The sequence below is a fragment of the Rutidosis leptorrhynchoides genome, chromosome 2 (assembly GCF_046630445.1).
Source record: "Rutidosis leptorrhynchoides isolate AG116_Rl617_1_P2 chromosome 2, CSIRO_AGI_Rlap_v1, whole genome shotgun sequence".
NCBI classification, from domain to species: domain Eukaryota; kingdom Viridiplantae; phylum Streptophyta; class Magnoliopsida; order Asterales; family Asteraceae; genus Rutidosis; species Rutidosis leptorrhynchoides.
In genome coordinates this window covers 166,349,999-166,369,827 of record NC_092334.1, presented here as the reverse complement: position 1 = coordinate 166,369,827, position 19,829 = coordinate 166,349,999, and the positions used below count along the sequence as shown (strand labels likewise).

At 32.5% G+C, this 19,829-nt stretch overlaps 1 long non-coding RNA gene across 2 annotated transcripts; it reads right to left on the bottom strand.

Annotated features, from left to right (window-relative positions):
* Positions 1 to 2,827: 2,827 nt before the first annotated feature.
* Positions 2,828 to 19,387, bottom strand: LOC139894405 (uncharacterized). 2 transcript variants are annotated; one of them, XR_011774973.1, is made up of 3 exons: positions 18,801 to 19,387; positions 17,722 to 17,779; positions 2,828 to 5,087 (listed from the first exon to the last, which is right to left on the bottom strand). It is a non-coding gene; the product is annotated as an uncharacterized lncRNA (long non-coding RNA). The 2 variants fall into 2 exon arrangements; XR_011774972.1 differs by lacking the exon at positions 2,828 to 5,087 and adding an exon at positions 6,112 to 6,424.
* Between the last annotated feature and the right edge of the window lie 442 nt (positions 19,388 to 19,829).

Here is a 19,829-nt window from a genome sequence, read left to right as displayed (position 1 = left end):
ATTTATTTTAAATATATAAAATGACTATATGAAACAAATAGGTTATTAATATAAAAATGATATAATTAATAAATTTATATATATAAATTTGTTCGATTACAATTATGTGAGTTAATAAATATACAAATGATATATGTTCGTGAATCCGAAGCCAACCCTGCATTGTTCAAAATCGTCATATGTATTTTTACTACAAAATACAGTACTGTGAGTTTCATTACTCCCTTTTTAAATGCTTTTGCAATATATATTTTTGGGACTGAGAATACATGCGCTTTTATAAATGTTTGACGAAATAGACACAAGTAATTGAAACTACATTCTATGGTTGAATGATCGAAGCCGAATATGCCCCTTTTGCTTGGTAGCCTAAGAATTAGTAAACCGATCTACTAATTGACGCGAATCCTAAAGATAGATCTATTGGGCCTAACAAACCCCATCCAAAGTACCGGATGCTTTAGTACTTCGATGTTGTTTTATCATGTCCGATGGATGTCCCGGAATGATAGGGGATATTCTTATATGCATCTTGTTAACGTAGGTTACCAGGTGTTCAATCCATATGAATGATTTTTTTGTCTCTATGCATGGGACGTATATTTATGAGAAATAGAAATGAAAATCTCGTGGTTTATTAAAATGATGAAAATGATCGTTTATGATAAACTAATGAACTCACTAACCTTTTGGTTGACACTTTAAAGCATGTTTATTCTCAGGTGTTAAAGAAATCTTCCGCTGTGCATTTACTCATTTTAAAGATATTACTTGGAGTCATTCATGACATATTTCAAAAGATGTTGCATTCAAATTGTTGAGCTCAGTAAAGATTATGATTAAGTAAATGACAGATTAGATCATTTATAGATGGATATTATGAAATGGTATGCATGCATGTCAATTTTCGATGTAATGAAAGTTTGTCTTTTAAAACGAATGTAATGTTTGTAAAATGTATCATATAGAGGTCAAATAACTCGCGATGTAATCATATGTTATTGTATCCGTTCTTATGGATTAGGACGGGTCTTTACAGAGCATATTCTTCCCACATTCAAACCTCATTTTTTCAATGATAGCATCACGTTAGCCCATTTAATCCAAACCACCTTCGTGTTGGAATCATTACTCTCCTAAAAAATGAAGCTCGGATCGAAATTTTTTTTAACCACTCTCAATCAACATCCTATAGAAAGAAGGTTAGCTTTCCAAGTTGCTAAATGGCCTTTAAAACGATAGATCAAAGTATTCCGGTTACTTATAATATTCATATTATAGCCCATCCGTAAACCAACATAATGAATTGAATGTTACCCGACGTTGTCCGCATAAAACCCGCAATGGTAATCACTCCATTCAGTGATAACAACCACATTGTTCTCAAAATTTTCTCCATGACACACTCCATTCAGTGGTAATCACCACATTGTCCGCATAAAAACGATGAGATATATTAATATCAGAATGTCCGATTGGCATGCCATTAATAAGACTATAATCAACATCGTTCTTTAAAATTAAGTGCAAGCCCTCCATGACAATTATTAACAAGAACAGGCTCAACAGGTCTCCCTGTCTTAATCCCCTCTTAGTAGTAAATTCCCTTGCGGACTATTGTTAACAAGAACCGAAGATCTAGAGGAATTAAGGAACAAATCAATCCAATCACGCCACTTTTTACCAAAATCCAACAACTCTAACATATGATCGAGAAACTTCCAACTTGCAAAATCATATGCCTTCTCAAAATCAACTTTGAAAATAAATATTTTCTTCTTGCACTTCTTATACCAAGCCATGATCTCGCTCAACATCATCGGCCCATCCAGAATTTGTCTTCCATCAATACACGTCGTCTGCTATGGACTTTTCAGTTTATCGATCACTTTAGCTAAACGGTTAGCTAAAAGTTTGCAATAATTTTATATTGCAAACCAATCAAAGATATGGGTCTATAGTCTTTAATCCTGATAGGATTAGCAATCTTTGGAATTAATATAATAAACGTCGAATCCACTCCATTAGGGAAAGAGACAGAATCCGGCGCATTACGTGTGAAGGCAAATACCTCATCCTTCATCAAATCCTAATTGGCTTTAAGAAAATGAAACGAGTAAACATCTGGACCCGTAGCCTTATAACTTCCACAAAACCAAACCGCCCGTTTAATTTCTTCATTTGACACTGTCGACTCAAGAAACACATTGTCAACCTCATTTAACCTCCTGGTCACGACAATAACAAGAATATCGCAACCTTCATCATGCTCTCTAAACTTTGATTTGTAAAAACTTTTAAATTCATGTTTAATGTGAAACAGACACGTACTCCACTCTCCATAACCGAAATGCCATCGATCTTTTGATACCGTCTCTTATTTTTCAATAATATGTGAAAATTTTGAAGTTTTCCTCACCGTTCACATCCGATTTAATTCTCCCTTTTTGACACAGATACATCTCATCCGTTCGAATAATTTCATTTAATTCACAAATCCAAGAGTGTTGCAAACAAAAGAGAAATAGACTAGATACAGTGGCGATTTAAAGTAATTTGGATGCAAAGTATTGTCGAGTCCTCTCTACCATACTTTTAAAATTGAAGTATTGGTCCCCTTAGTAAATACGTAAATGTTTATATACAATAATAAAGGAAGGTGATTCTCACACATCACTTTTTGATCCATCTACACTTTTGTCTCATAAATTCACAGTTATACCCCTAAGAAGTTGAATTATATTATTATTCTAAGTATAATTAAGGGTATAATAGTAAATTAGGTGTAAATAAATTATAAATTGGTGTGTGAGGATCACCTTCCAATAGTAAAATTTGTTGTCGTTCAAAATAAATTTTAACTATAACATATCATCTAACTTTTTTTTTTCCTACAAATACGTAGTTTCACGACTTATTCAACGAGTTAACCAAAATTAGATAAATAGAAAGATTTACCCTAGTAGAAATAAAAAAAGTACAAATAATAAAATAAATATAAATTTCTCTCTCTTTCTTAAAGGAAAAAAAACGTACGGAGTAACTAATATAATAAACATAAACAATCTCCTAAAACACCGAATCCAATAATCCATCCATGTCATCACTACTTTCTCAAATTCACTATACATTTTTCTCAACAGCTAAAATTCACTTTACATTGCCGGATCAACTTCATTTCCGGCAACGGCACGGCGGCCGGACAAAATTTTCTTGGGCGGAAGAAGAATAGATCTACACAATGGACAATAAATCTGTCCTTCATCAACCCATCGATCCAAACACACTCGATGAAAAACATGTTTACAATTCACAAGCTCTCTAATTGAGTCATCACCGTCAATACAATCAATACATATACTACAAACAGTCGACTGGGGTCCACCAAACTTACTGACAAAATCTGAGTAAGGAATGACTGAGACTTTGCTCTTGATTGCTGCGGTGATGACGTGGACGGGAACAGGGTGAAGTGACGGCGAAGTTCCGTCGAGGATGAGGATGGCGCCGGCGCCGGTGGATGAGAAGTTGTCGGGATCCGGCGGAGATTTGAAGAGTCTGAGATGGGATAGGGCGGCGATGAGGAGAGAGATGGTGTGAGAAAGGAGGTTAGAGAAGGTTGTGGTGGTGAGGATTTGGGGGATTTTGATAGCTAGATATAGATACCCCATGTTTGTATGTATAGGTTTAGGAGTGTTTGGGTTACTACGAGGGAGGAATGGAATGGAATGGAATTTGCAGGGATTTATAGAAGGGGGTTTGAAGATATTGTTTACTTTGTAGTGATGGAAAATGGCAAAATTGGTTGACGAAGTAGGAGTAACGTGGGTTTGTTAAATTATAACGAGTACATTAGAATAGGTTGCTTAAAGAAGGAAATGATCGAATAATCCATGTTTGTATATTATAACGTGACATCAGTATTTATTTAGTGAAAGGAATACACAAAGAATAAAATACTACTCCGTATAAGATAAAATGGTCATATGGCGGCTCAATATCGGTCATACGGCAAGGAAAACTCTAACGACCGATCTGGAGGATAATATGAATTAAAAAAGAAAAATTAAGCTATTGGTCCATGGTATTTGCATATAGTGAACGACAGGCACTTGTATTTTTCATATGAAATTAGTCACCCACGCATTAGTTGCTTAGGCAGTCAGCTAGTTCCTCAATGTAACTATTGTTAGATAAATTTTACTCCCTCCTTTCTAAATCAAGTGTTTGATACAAATTTTTGTTGAATTTAAAATAAGTGTGATAAATGTCTGTTTTGCCATTATATTACAGGTAAGTTTACATAGAAGGCACGATATACACTTAGACATGGCCGGCCCATTGGGTGTGCAACCTGTGCAACAGCACAGGGCTCAGCTTTTTTGGGGACCCAAAATATCCAAGTTTCTTATATGAAATCAATATACACTGATTTGTGGTTTAAGGCAAAGGTTACCGAATGGATTCTTATAAAGGAGTATGGGCCCAATTTCTTTAAAAAGTGTTAATATCTATCTATCCCGGACTCTTTTGATATCGGATATCTAATGGCAAAAATGTTGTGTTTGATATGTTGCTTTTTTAAAAAAAAAAAAAAAACTTGAGTTTGGGGTCCATAGTTTAATTTGGCACAGGGCCACTAAAATCATCGGGCCGGCTCTGCACTTAGACCATAAATAATGGTGATTATGTGATAGTCTATCATGGAGTGTTTTTGTGAATATAGTACTTGGTGGAGAAAATATGAGGGGCAGAATGTAAGCCGTCTCTAGTAGATTTGTAATTTTTTTTTGTGAAAATTTTGAATTTTTCGATTTTATCAGGTGAATTTTATTTTACTCAAAAGTCATTATATTTTGCTCGAATACCTGCCTATTTTGGCCAAAAAAAGTTCATATTTTGTTTAAAGACCTCCATATTTTGCCACAACTTTTATAATTTTCACAAAAATCTCCATATTTTGCTAAAAAAACCTCCATATTTGTAACACCCCGTCAAAAATCTCCTTTGACGTAGCGTGTTATTATCGATCCCACAGCTTGATCGATCCATCTAAGTAACAGCGGAAGCAAATAGCCTCAGTTTACCTGAGAATAAACATGTAAAAACGTCAACACAAATGTTGAGTGAATTATAGGTTTAAGTATAAAGTATAGACCACAGGATTTTCATTTCATGCTCGCAAGCATCGTTAAAAATATATAAAAAAGATTCTATAAGTTTGAGCACCTGGTAACTAAGCTTAACGCATGTTTAAAGTATCCATGTTCTTAAGTACACTTAACCAATGTTTGCTACCTCAAATAGTATACGCTCATTTTGTCCTAGCGCGATTAGCCCGGACGGGGATGTCAAGCCGTATGAATCCATATACACATATTCGAGCCCACAAGTTTATAAACTGGTAGTTACTAGTTATAAGGTGTAAAGCCACCTCTGACACGGTTTTAGATTTAGTCAAAAGGAATTATACGATTTCTGAACGTGTGCATTTTTAAAGAAGTTTGGTTAGTTTATGTAAAAATATTTTTCGATAACGTCCTCCAAAAGTTTGTTGCCTAAGGCAGACAGTAGGGATGTAGTATAATGAGGTGACTCTCAAGTCAGTTGAAAAAGTTTGAAGTTGAGTTTTACAAGCGGCATTAAAAATTTTCTTCAATGTATTGTACCCGTTTGAGGGTCCCATCAGGGCTGTCATAATAAGACGAGAGTGAAGTTATAAACAATAGGTGTGAATAAAGATTTTGAGGTCGTAGTATTTTATATGGTTTCTCAAAGGTGTATCTGGTGCGAAATCTGGTACAAGGTTCACGAAAAGAAAACGATTCTCCTCGAGTAAGGTGGTTGTTCAAAAATTAACGGGTAAGGCTTGTCTTAGTAACGTAAGTCATCGGCGAATAAGGTTTCCCGTAGGTTTGTGTTTTTTTATTCAAGGTTGTAGCTTCGAGTTTAGTAAGATCGGAAAAGTAAGGTGCAGTGACGAGTAGTGAATACTTCGCGACAGGTTCATTCTCCAACGGAACGTTAGGCAGAATTGCTGTCAACGGTTCAGACACTCCGGTAACTCCGAGTTAACGTTCTTTTTAGACATGTCGTTGTTTTTCGCAAGTATGAGCAGGAATAGACGTCCAAATTTAGTAGAAGGTATGCTTCTTATAGTAGTATATATTAATACCGTAAAGCAAACCTAAAGTACGTAAGCCTTCTAACTAAGGTAAACAGTAAGTTCGGTCGTAGTCTAGACTTAACGCATCCTAACGCTATCCTGCCAGACGCACTAAGGTATCCTAGTTCTCTACGACCAAGCTTTGATACCAATTGTAAAACCCCGTCAAAAATCTCCGTTGACTTAGCATGTTGTTATCGGTCCCACAGCTTGATCGATCCATCTAAGTAACAGCGGAAGCAAACAGCCTTAGTTTACCTGAGAAACATGTAAAAACGTCAACACAAAGGTTGAGTGAATCATAGGTTTAAAGTAAAAAGTATAGACCACAAAATTTTCATTTCATGCTCGCAAGCATCGTTAAAAATATAAAAAAAGATTCTATAAGTTTGAGAACCCGTAAGTAAGCTTAACGCATGTTTAAACTACCGCTGTTCTTAAGTACAGTTAATGAATGTGTACTACCTCAAATAGTATACGCCCGTTTTGTGCTAGCGCGACTAGCCCGGACGGGGATGTCAAGCCCTATGGATCCATATACACCTATTCGCCCCCAACAGTTCATAAACTGGTAGTTACTAGTTGCCAAAGCTAAGGGATTTTCGATTATAACTCAGCATAGAAAGTAAGTTTAGTTGTGATGACCCGTCCAAATCCATTTGGACGAATACATCATACATTGATTTCATAGTGAGGTTTTGACCTCTATATGATACGTTTTGTAAACATTGCATTCTTTTGAAAAGGCACACCATAAATGAATATATAAATCCAAGGTTTTCGACGTCTGATGATTTCTACGTATAGACAATTACCGTATATAATAGTTTACAATACTACATCCGTTGATAATGAAGTCAAAATAAGATACATGGTGATGATTTTGTGAATGCAAAGTTTTCTTGAATAAAGCATGTACGAATCCATGCACATAGCTTGTATAACGTATAAGCAAACAACGGAAGACTTCTAGGAACCTGAGAATAAACATGCTTAAAAGTGTCAACACAAAGGTTGGTGAGTTCATAGTTTTAATGTTGCGCATAATCTGTATATAAAGGTGGATCACAAGATTTCAGTTGTTTCATCCGAAACTTTTATCAAAAGATTCTACGTAACAGAGCACCCTGGTAACTAAACTTTAACATTATAATAAGTACCCATGTTTCAACATACATGCAACCAACATGTACAATACACGCAATCCAACGTGTACTAAACTCAAATAGCATACGTCTATTTTATAGTTCAGGCTAGGGTTTCTATACCTGGAACAGACGGGGATGTCAAGCCCTATGGATCCATATACAACTATTCATGCCCACCAGTTCTTATAACTGGCAGGTACTAGTTGCCAAAGCTAAGGGATTTGCGGTTCAAACTCAGTATAGAATTTAGTATGTACTTGTATCCATTGCGTTTAAAATAAAGTGCATGTATTCTCAGCCCAAAAATATAGATTGCAAAAGCAATTAAAAAGGGATCTATAAACTCACCTTAGCAGCACATAAGGTCATTCACCGAAATATGACCGAAACTCGAAATGCAAAATAACCGTAGATCACAACCTAGAGAACATATGTTGGTCAATAAATGTCTAACAAGCTAGGTAGGGTCATAGTGTATCACAATCCTATAGCTCGAGACCGACATGCAAAAGTTAACAAAAGTCATCTCAAAAGTCAACCTGACCCAATATGATCTTTAAATCTATACATGTTCATTAACATAGTATAAGTCTTGATAATTGAACGAATTTATAGTTTATCAAACTCAAATTATTATTTATTTCAGGAGCTATATTATATTTGAATTATCATGGCAATCGAAAATATTTTATTATTTCACATAGCTTTTCAATAATTGTAAAATCTGATTATATTGTTTATAAAGCTTTAAAATATGATAAGACAGTCAACTTTAACAATTGTTCAACAAAACGAGACGTGCCTTATATAGAAATTCATTTACTCGATTAGTAATATCTAAAAATTCAATTTATCAATCTCATAGACAAGTTGTTTAAATATTAATTTACAGTTTCAAACACAATTTCAATTAACGTCAAACATAATTCAGTTGACCATATCTTTTAATCCGTTCATCGAAATCACGCGATTTCTAAATGAAAAGTTAATAATTTTTGGCCAGCTTTTCAAAAACATGCATATTATATACCTTATCTCAGTAGCATATGTATCAAATTCATATTTCATCAAAACTATCTAATGACGAAAATTAAAACATACAAGCATACATAAACATATATATACTCGAGCACTAGACATGGATACACTATTAATATATAAAAGATAAGATGTGAATGCTCACGTATCAATATTGTGATTCAATATTGTAGGAAAGTACGTAGACGCGACGGAGATGATAAACACTAGATTTTCCTCACGAGCATACCCCGGAATCATACCCATAACCTCCATAGCTATAACCCATAATTTCCTTAGCTCTATCCCTCTCGAAAAATCCATTTTGAAAACATGCGAGCAGGACCTCGTCGTAGTATTTTATGTATAATACTAATAATAATACTACTACTAATAATAATAATTAATAATAATAATATTAATAATAATAATAATTTATATATAAATAGAAAGGTTCGAGAGATAGATGATTGAAATGAATGAATCACAAACTGTAAAAACGTTCGATTTATAAGCACTTGACACAACCTACCACACCATGCGATCGCATGGGGTCTGAGTCTCATGGCCATGCGATCGCATGGCCTTAATTTACAACACATGACATTGCAATCTCTTACCGACACCATATTTATGTAATGTGAATACTTATATATATATTATTTAATATATAATATATTTAATCTTTAGAATTAATTAAATATTATATTATATTCTCGTGCATAGTTGATTTGTAATTTTTACACCGATGAATTGTACATTGACGCTCGACTTACGTACTGGTTCCGGTTTTTCGAACGCATTTTTGTACGCTTAGAAAACTGGTACTTTACGTTTCATGTAATGTACCTTTATCAATAACAAGACTCAAATCAATGAAAAATTATCCCACTCAAAGTATAACTTATTCGTTTAAGTGTTTTGGTCATTTGCTTCTATAAATCGATGTCTCGTTATTTACCAATATATATTATAATAATACTATTTTAAATCCAAAACGTTTTACGACTAAGTTAATATTATATTTTATCACTTTGTAAAATAATGATATTATTATTTAAAAATATAAACTTATATATTTTAGAAATAGTTACTTACTAATATAATATTTAGTTTTTCAAAAACTAATTATATTTCAATCGTTTAAATATTAGATATTATTATATCACCTTACGTTTTACACTCTAGTACATAATTTGATATGATTCATTTATTCACCAACGTTTAATTTAACTTCTCAAACGTTCTAATTAACATATCTATAAATCAATCGAATCAATAAACAAGTGTTACAATCGTTTACTTAACTTATCGATATTTATTTTCTAAGTTATCTATATTCTCCAATTTTACTTTTACATTAAATAATATGAAGGTTAAATAGTTTATCTTATCAAAAATCACGAGGCAATTATTGTAAGGCATGTATTGGAATTCAACAGGAATTTCCACCAATCTGTCTAGCTCTCGCTACTTGACACTTTGTCCTTACTCGAAGATCACTTTACCAATTATTCCGAATACCGTTAAAAAGGAAAGGTTTCCTAAATCAAGTTGGACCTCTCAACAGAGACCCGTAATCATATCACAATGTATCTGATAATTCAATCATTTGATATTATCTTCTAATTCCGTTGATAAATATCTTGAAATAATTACGTTCATGTAAAGTATTATTCATCTAATACTTTGTTAACGTTCTCAAGTCATATAATAAACTTCGTAACTTATTTTCATATTAATCAAACGTTTAATGTTTCATTAATATTTCTCAATTTAATAATCACACATATGTATATATTCATACATTACACATAATTGTTTGTGAATCGTCGAGAGAAGTCGAAGGGTAAATGAATATATATGAACACAGTTCAAAGTTTTTGAGATTTCAACATTACAGACTTTGCTTATCATGTCGAAAACATATAAAGATCAAGTTTAAATATGTTCGGAAATTTCTGGGTTGTCACAGTACCTACCCGTTAAAGAAATTTCGTGCCGAAATTTGATTGGAATGGTCATGGCTGACAATATGTATGTTTTCATGACGCATACGAGCTGAAAATTAGAGTTTCATCATCAGCGAGTAATATGGATAAAACAATTTGCTTAAGTGAAGAGTACGAATGAAGTTATCACAAAAGAGTGAAATGAGTAAGTGTGGATTCGTCATATCTTTTTACGTAGATAGGATTGATTTCCAGAGTTCAAGGGATTTGGAGAAAATCTTTGTAATAAGATTTGATTCTTCGGTAATCAAGAAAATTAGGATCCGCTTTAAATGCGATCATCTGTCTTGATTGCTCTGTCGGATCTTTCGCTATAAATTCACTCCCTTCGTTTCCTTATTTCCATATTCCCACCTTCTATTTTTTCTTTCCCAATTCATACTTTTTAAAACATTCTTCAATATGCTTCATCCAGTTCTGATTCTTGATATACTCTTAACTTTTATATCTGTCATTTTTCTTTTTCATCTGCCGCCGGAAGAATCTATTCACTTCTACTATACTCTTGAGTTTTATAGTGTTTTTAGTTCTCCCGTGTCTTTATATTGCTATACGCATCGATATACACAGTTTGTAGTTTCTGGGTTCTAAATCTCCCCTTATATTTCGATGTCCCTGCTTCTATCTTACTATAATCATTGACATCCACAGTTAATGTTCTCTCTTATTTGCAATTTATACTCCCATTTCTATTTCAGAGCTTCACGCTTTTGTTTTCTTTTTCCCGACTTCAAATCAAGCGAATAATGGTCCAGAATTCGTAGGTATGGAGTTTCGAATGAACATAACTAATGTTCTAAGAGAGAGATTGTAATAGCACGATTTTGATTGATTAAATTACCAGAATTCAAAAGAAAAGATAGAACTATCAAGAAATTATGTTCTTGATATGTTTATATACTAGATAGAATGTATGAGTCGTGTAACATGGCACATGATGACGTTATGATCTGTGAATCATCACATTTCATTAGAAACTCAGCATGACTTACTGTAATATAATCACGTTGATCAAGTGTCATTATATTATACTAACTCATGCTTCAGTTCCCAACACTACTTCAAAACATTCATATTTTAAATTCGAATTTTTCAGAATTTAGAAACTAAAATAGTTTCCTTTATGATGTAACGCAAATATAGCGAAGAGATAAATGATTTCAGATAAGAATAGTTATGAAAATATCTTCAGAAATATCGAGGATATTTATAATGAAAGATACGATGATATCTTAGAATATCTAATATCGAAAGATGATAAAGAAGATTTGTCCGTAAAGGTTTAGAATCAGGAGCAAGGTATTCGTTAATGACTTCAGCAGATACTGAATCATTTGGATTCTTTGAAGGCAGGTTTAGTCTTTGTGATTTGTCCACAGCCTCCTTCATGGTTTGCTTAATCCGTTTTTACAGTTTCAACTTTTCTGAGCTTTGCCAACACACTATTCTTTATCATCAAACTTTCAACTGTTAAAGTCGTTTATAGTTTTTGCTGCTTCATCAGCTTTTTCAACATTCAGAGTATTGATTCGTAGACTGGTTGCTTTTCAGAATTTCAGAATAAAAGCTCATAATTCTAAGAGATGAATTTTATATGTATACATATGATGTTCTAGTACAGTTTTGAATTCAAAGTATGGCATTTGAAAGATGAAAGAATCTAATAGTGATGTTTTCTGTCAAATCTTGGTTAGGATTCTGATTTTTCAAAATCAGAATATGTAATCAAATTTGGATGCAAATGGTTGTGTTGATTTCTAAAAAGGAATGTATATCGTTGTGAAAGTAGTGAGTATAGTTGATGATTTGCTAAATCAGAATCGAAGAATGTAACATATTAATTGTGAATTTATATTTTCGGGTATTACCTACCCGTTAAAAGTTTCACAAGTAATATTTTGTACCAGAAAATTTTATTACAGTCTTTATGAAAATATATGTATGTATATTTTCTTCAGATGTAATACAGATTTAATGAGTTAATATCATATTAAGCTCATTTGATTTTCGGCTGGATTAAATATTGAATAATCTCTAAAACATTAAAGATTTCATAATCTTCACAGAGTATTTCACTAATGTAATCAATACTTCATTATTCTATTTTATTGATATTTTCTCAGTGAATCATGTTGGTGCTTATGAAACTCTTACTAACTTCGCAAGGTACGAATGATGTTTTCTGGAAAGTTTCAAGTACATCGAAAATAAAAGTGTAAAATCAAACATGTATTTGAATAATACAATTGATTTATTATGAAATGGAATCTATTAAGTCGAAGCAGAGATTATAGTTAACGATTATTAAGTCATTAACGAAGGATGTACATCATAGCATATTAATTACATGAACTAACCGAGTAGTTAAGATTCACACGTAATAACTTAGTACGAAAAGATTTATTTTGATCTCAAAATTCATATATATATAAAATATACATATAATTTCTTCAGAATGAATGAGTTAATACTTCATAACTCGTTGATGCAATATACGCGTTGTTGATTAGTGATGATGTTTGCGGTGATTATGGATCTGGCGGAGCTTGTGATGTTGTAGATGCTACTGATGCTGACGATGCTGACGGTACTGACGGTGCTGGTGATGCTGACGGTACTGTTGATGCTGCTGGTAAAACAGATCTAGCTTGTAAATCGTGCACCATTCCGATCAGGGTTTTATTTCATCATTTCTATTCGCTCACTCATCTTGTAAACAATTAGAATAAGTAATCTCTAAAAGTTTTAGAAACTACGCATTCTCTGCAGAATATTTCTTCGATGAAGTTATGAATCAATACTTCATCGTTTGTTGTTGTTGGTATTCCTTGGTATCTATGGTGCGTATGACGTTGATGTTCGAGGTACAAATTGTGATGTTGAGGTGTGGGATGCGAATATTGTTGTTGGTGGTGATAATGATACTGTTGGTGTTGATGATGGTGGTAATGTTGATGCCGGTGATGCTGCTGGTGCTTGTAATCTTTTCACCATATTCTCCAAAGCCACTACCCGAGCGCGAAGCTCGTTGACTTCTTCTACTACACCGGGATGATTGGCAGTTCGGACGAGCGGATGAATAAGATCCAGAATTTGAGATAGTATATAATCATGACGAGATACTCTGGAGAAGAGAGAGAAAATGGTATTACGAACAGGTTCGCCGGTAAGTGCTTCAGGTTCTTCGCCAAGAGGGCAATGTGGTGGATGGAAGGGATCACCTTCTTCTTGTCTCCAATGATTAATTAGACTACGAACTCATCCCCAATTCATCCAGAATAGATGATGGCTAATTGGTTGATCCATTCCGGTCACACTGCTTTCGGAGCTCAAGTGGAAATCCATATCGGAATAGTTGTCGGAATATAAGGAATTTGAACTAGATACGTGATCCATCTTGTATAATCAGGGAATTGATTTTTAATATGAGATAGATTATAGGATTTAGTTTGGTATTCTCCGATACATAATTTACATATGTATATATAATACCAAAATCCCATAAATTACGGAGAAATTTTCGGAAGATGTCAGGAAAAGTTTACAGTAATAGATATGCTAAGATATGAATTCGTCTGTATACTATGTATGCAATAAATGCAGGAAACGTGTCTAGACTTAAGAATGATAAGCATATAATTTCCGACATGAAATGATAAGTAAAACTCGGTAAAAACAGATACAGTTAAACACACTAATGCAAATTCTGGTTCCGTATGACCTCAAGCTCTGATACCAACTATGATGACCCGTCCAAATCCATTTGGACGAATACATCATTCATTGATTTCATAGTGAGGTTTTGACCTCTCTATGATACGTTTTGTAAACATTGCATGCTTTTGAAAAGGCACACCATAAATGAATATATAAATCCAAGGTTTTCGACGTCTGATGATTTCTACGTATAGACAATTACCGTATATAATAATTTACAATACTACATTCGTTGATAATGCAGTCAAAATAAGATACATGGTGATGATTTTGTGAATGCAAAGTTTTCTTGAATAAAGCATGTACGACTCTATGCACATAGCTTGTATCACGTATAAGCAAACAGCGGAAGACTTCTAGGAACCTGAGAATAAACAAACTTAAAAATGTCAACACAAAGGTTGGTGAGTTCATAGTTTTAATGTTGCGCATAATCTGTATATAAAGGTGGATCACAAGATTTCAGTTGTTTCATCCGAAACGTTTATCAAAAGAGCACCCTGGTAACTAAACTTTAACGTTATAATAAGTACCCCTGTTTTAACATACATGCAACCAACATGTACAATACACGCAATCCAACGTGTACTAAACTCAAATAGCATACGTCTGTTTTATAGTTCAGGCTAGGGTTTCTATACCTGGAACAGACGGGGATGTCAAGCCCTATGGATCCATATACAACTATTTACGCTCACCAGTTCTTATAACTGGCAGTTACTAGTTACCAAAGCTAAGGGATTTGCGGTTAAAACTCAGTGTAGAATTTAGTATGTACTTGTATCCATTGCGTCTAAAATAAAGTGCATGTATTCTCAGCCCAAAAATATAAATTGCAAAAGCAATTAAAAAGGGATCTATAAACTCACCTTAGCAGCACATAAGGTCATTCACCGAAATGTGACCGAAACTCGGAATGCAAAATAACCGTAGATCTCAACCTAGAGAACATATGTTGGTCAATAAATGTCTAACAAGCTAGGTCGGGTCATAGTGTATCACAATCCTAATGCTCGAGACCGACATGCGAAAGTTAACAAAAGTCATCTCAAAAGTCAACCTGACCCAATATGATCTTTAAATCTATACATGTCCATTAACATAGTATAAGTCTTGATAATTGAACGAATTTATAGTTTATCAAACTCAAAATATTATTTATTTCAGGAGCTATATTATATTTGAATTATCATGGCAATCGAAAATATTTTATTATTTCACATAGCTTTTCAATAATTGTAAAATCAGATTATAGTGTTTATAAAGCTTTAAAATATGATAAGACAGTCAACTTTAACAATTGTTCAACAAAACGAGACGTGCCTTATATAGAAATTCATTTACTCGATTAGTAATATCTAAAAATCCAATTTATCAATCTCATAGACAAGTTGTTTAAATATTAATTTACAGTTTCAAACACAATTTCAATTAACGTCAAACATAATTCAGTTGACCATATCTTTTAATCCGTTCATCGAAATCACGCGATTTCTAAATGAAAAGTTAATAATTTTTCGCCAGCTTTTCAAAAACATGCATATCATATACCTTATCTCAGTAGCATATGTATCAAATTCATAATTCATCAAAACTATCTAATGACGAAAATTAAAACATACAAGCATACATAAACATATATACTCGAGCATTAGACATGTATACACTATTAATATATAAAAGATAAGATGTGAATGCTCACGTATCAATATTGTGATTCAATATTGTAGGAAAGTACGTAGACGCGACGGAGATGATAAACACTAGATTTTCCTCACGAGCATACCCCCGAACCATACCCATAACCTCCATAGCTATAACCCATAATTTCCTTAGCTCTATCCCTCTCGAAAAATCCATTTTGAAAACATGCGAGCAGGACCTCGTCGTAGTATTTTATGTATAATACTAATAATAATAATACTACTAATAATAATAATTAATATATTTTATGTATAATACTAATAATAATAATACTACTAATAATAATAATTAATAATAATAATATTAATAATAATAATAATTTATATATAAATAGAAAGGTTCGAGACATAGATGATTGAAATGAATGAATCACAAACTGCAAAACGTTCGATTTATAAGCACTTGACAACACCTACCACACCATGCGATCGTATGGGGTCTGAGTCTCATGGCCATGCGATCGCATGGCCTTACTTTACAGCACATGACATTGCAATATCTTACTGACACCATATTTATGTAATGTGAATACTTATATATATTATTTAACATATAATATATTTAATCTTTCGAATTAATTAAATATTATATTATATTCTCGTGCATAGTTGATTTGTAATTTTTACACCAATGAATTGTACGTTGACGCTCGACTTACGTACTGGTTCCGGTTTTTCGAACGCATTTTCGTACGCTTAGAAAACTGGTACTTTACGTTTCATGTAATGTAACTTTATCAATAACAAGACTCAAATCAATGAAAAATTATCCCACTCAAAGTATAACTTATTCATTTGAGTGTTTTGGTCATTTGCTTCTATAAATCGACGTCTCGTTATTTACCAATATATATTATAATAATACTATTTTAAATTCAAAACATTTTACGACTAAGTTAATATTATATTTTATCACTTTGTAAAATAATGATATTATTATTTAAAAATATAAACTTATATATTTTAGAAATAGTTACTTACTAATTTAATATTTAGTTTTTCAAAAACTAATTATATTTCAATCGTTTAAATATTAGATATTATTATATCACCTTACGTTTTACGCTCTAGTACATAATTTGATATGATTCATTTATGCGCCAACGTTTAATTTAACTTCTCATACGTTCTAATTAACATATCTATAAATCAATCGAATCAATAAACAAGTGTTACAATCGTTTACTTAACTTATCGATATTTATTTTCTAAGTTATCTATATTCTCCAATTTTACTTTTACATTAAATAATATGAAGGTTAAATAGTTTATCTTATCAAAAGTCACGAGGCAATTATTGTAAGGCATGTATTGGAATTCAATAGGAATTTACACCAATCTGTCTAGCTCTCGCTACTTGACACTTTGTCCTTACTCGAAGATCACTTTACCAATTATTCCGAATACCGTTAAAAAGGAAAGGTTTCCTAAATCAAGTTGGACCTCTCAACAGAGACCCGTAATCATATCACAATGTATCTGATAATTCAATCATTTGATATTATCTTCTAATTCCGTTGATAAATATCTTGAAATAATTACATTCATGTAAAGTATTATTCATCTAATACTTTGTTAACGTTCTCAAGTCATATAATAAACTTCGTAACTTATTTTGATATTAATCAAACGTTTAATGTTTCATTAATATTTCTCAATTTAATAATCACACATATGTATATATTCATACATATCTATTTACACATAATTGTTCGTGAATCGTCGAGAGCAGTCGAAGGGTAAATGAATATATGAACACAGTTCAAAGTTTTTGAGATTTCAACATTACAGACTTTGCTTATCATGTCAGAAACATATAAAGATCAAGTTTAAATTTGTTCAAAAATTTCCTGGTTGTCACATTAGTACTTGTGTCTACATTGTAAAATAGAAAAAGACATGTATTCTCACACCGAAATAGTTTATAAAACAGTTAAAAAGTTGGGGCTATGACTCACCTTATGAGCACAGTAACAGTGTGATAGCAAATAGCAGCGGTGGTCCAAAGTTGTCAACCTATCATCATTAGGTTTAAGTTAATTGGATCATCATGGTCATCATCATTTTAGTTATATATTCGATAAACATATGTTCATACATACTATCGGTGTCCTTTTAAGAGTTTTCAATGTTTACCATTCTCACAGTTTAGATATTGTATAACTCAAACGATCCTCGTTGCTATCAAGTAAGTCAATGGATAGCCAGATGTAACCGGGGGCCAGGACTCTTGATCCGACTTTAAGTCGTGACATTCGAGATCCACAACCATATCCCAAACTGGCAACCTAGACACCATCCATGACCGTAAGTAGCGGTGAGACTCGCAAAAGTCGTACATTATCTATTTATGATTATAGTTTCCTCATTGTATATTATACGCTCATATATTACACGTGTATCGCTTTCGAATGTGTGTATAGGAATACAACACTAGTATCATGTTCTACTCGTATATTATGCTTTCATATTACATAGCGCATGTGTTACATAATATAAGTTTATATGTTATATTATATATATGTAAGTTACACTTGTACGTTATAAGCATTATTATACTTATATAATTATTAAGTACGTGATAGTATATATATATATATATATATATATATATATATATATATATATATATATATATATATATATATATATATATATATATATATATATTACTTGCATTGTTAATATATATATGTAATCCATATGTATATAATACGTGCATATTAAGGGTATTATATACTAAGTTAATTTGTATGATGATAAAGTTTTTATGTATTTATCTATAAGTCTATATGTTACATATAACTATATATATTTTTAATCATCATGATGTTATCTTATCATGTTCATATCATTATCATATTGAAGTATTATTATCAAAGTTTACATCTTTTATTGAATCTATATCAATATTAATCTGTATTCTTATTCATTATGATCATCACCTTTACTCATGTAAAAACAACATGTATTAACCATATAAATTAAAAATTGCATATATATAAGTTTATATTTAATACTCGAGTTTATAGTATACCTTAGGATTGTTTTAACAAGAAAAAGAGAGGATTCGATGGAGGTAAAGAGACCGATCAGCAGCAGCAAAAACAGGATCAAAACGCAGTAAAAATCGAGTATTTATGTGTGTGTTTGGGTTGCGGACAGCAGCAGGAAAAAGGGGAAGCTGCAGCAGCAAAAAGGTGGCAGTTTATAGGTGTTTTCCAGCTGCAAAACGCAGCAGCAAAGTGGCGGTTGGTGGTGGTCTTTGTCGTCAACAGAAACAATAAAAACAGGACAGCAGCAGACTGTTTTTAACAGCTTTTTGGGGCTGTTTGTGGGCTGAAAAATAGCAGGTGCAGGTGGTGGTTTTGAGCTGAAAAACTAGGCAGAAGCAGCAGTAAAACAGGTGGAGGGTGGCAGCTACTTGGTAGTGTTCGATGGTGGTGATGATTGCCGAAGGTGGTGGTGATTTTGAGGGTGTTGGGGGTCGACAAAAACAAGAAGCAAGGGGAGGGTTTGGGTGTCGACTAGCATAAGGAGAAAAGGGAGAGATTTGTGAATTGTTTGAATGAAGAATGGGGTAAGGCTAGCCCTCTATTTATAGTGTAGGTTATTAGAGTTTGATTATTATTATAACTCTTTAAAACTTGATGAGAAAGAAATGAGATAAGAATGTAAATTTGAATGTGATTAGGATAGAATTTGATGGATAAGGCTTATCTCATAAGAGTTTGAGTGAGGCTATAATTAGTTTAGGATAATGATGAAGTGAGGATAAGTGTTAGTTAAAGATAAGGTTTATCATTTATTTTAAAATTTAATTATATATATATATATATATATATATATATATATATATATATATATATATATATATATATATATATATATATATATATATATATATATATATATATATAATACATTGAACTTTAAAATACATTAGGGTAGGATGCCACTCATTTATTGACAAGTGTACACTAGAAATGAGGATATATTAATATGATAAAGGGTACTTTGCTAAAGATTGATTATTCATTTATTTTTATTTTCTATTTAACTAAAA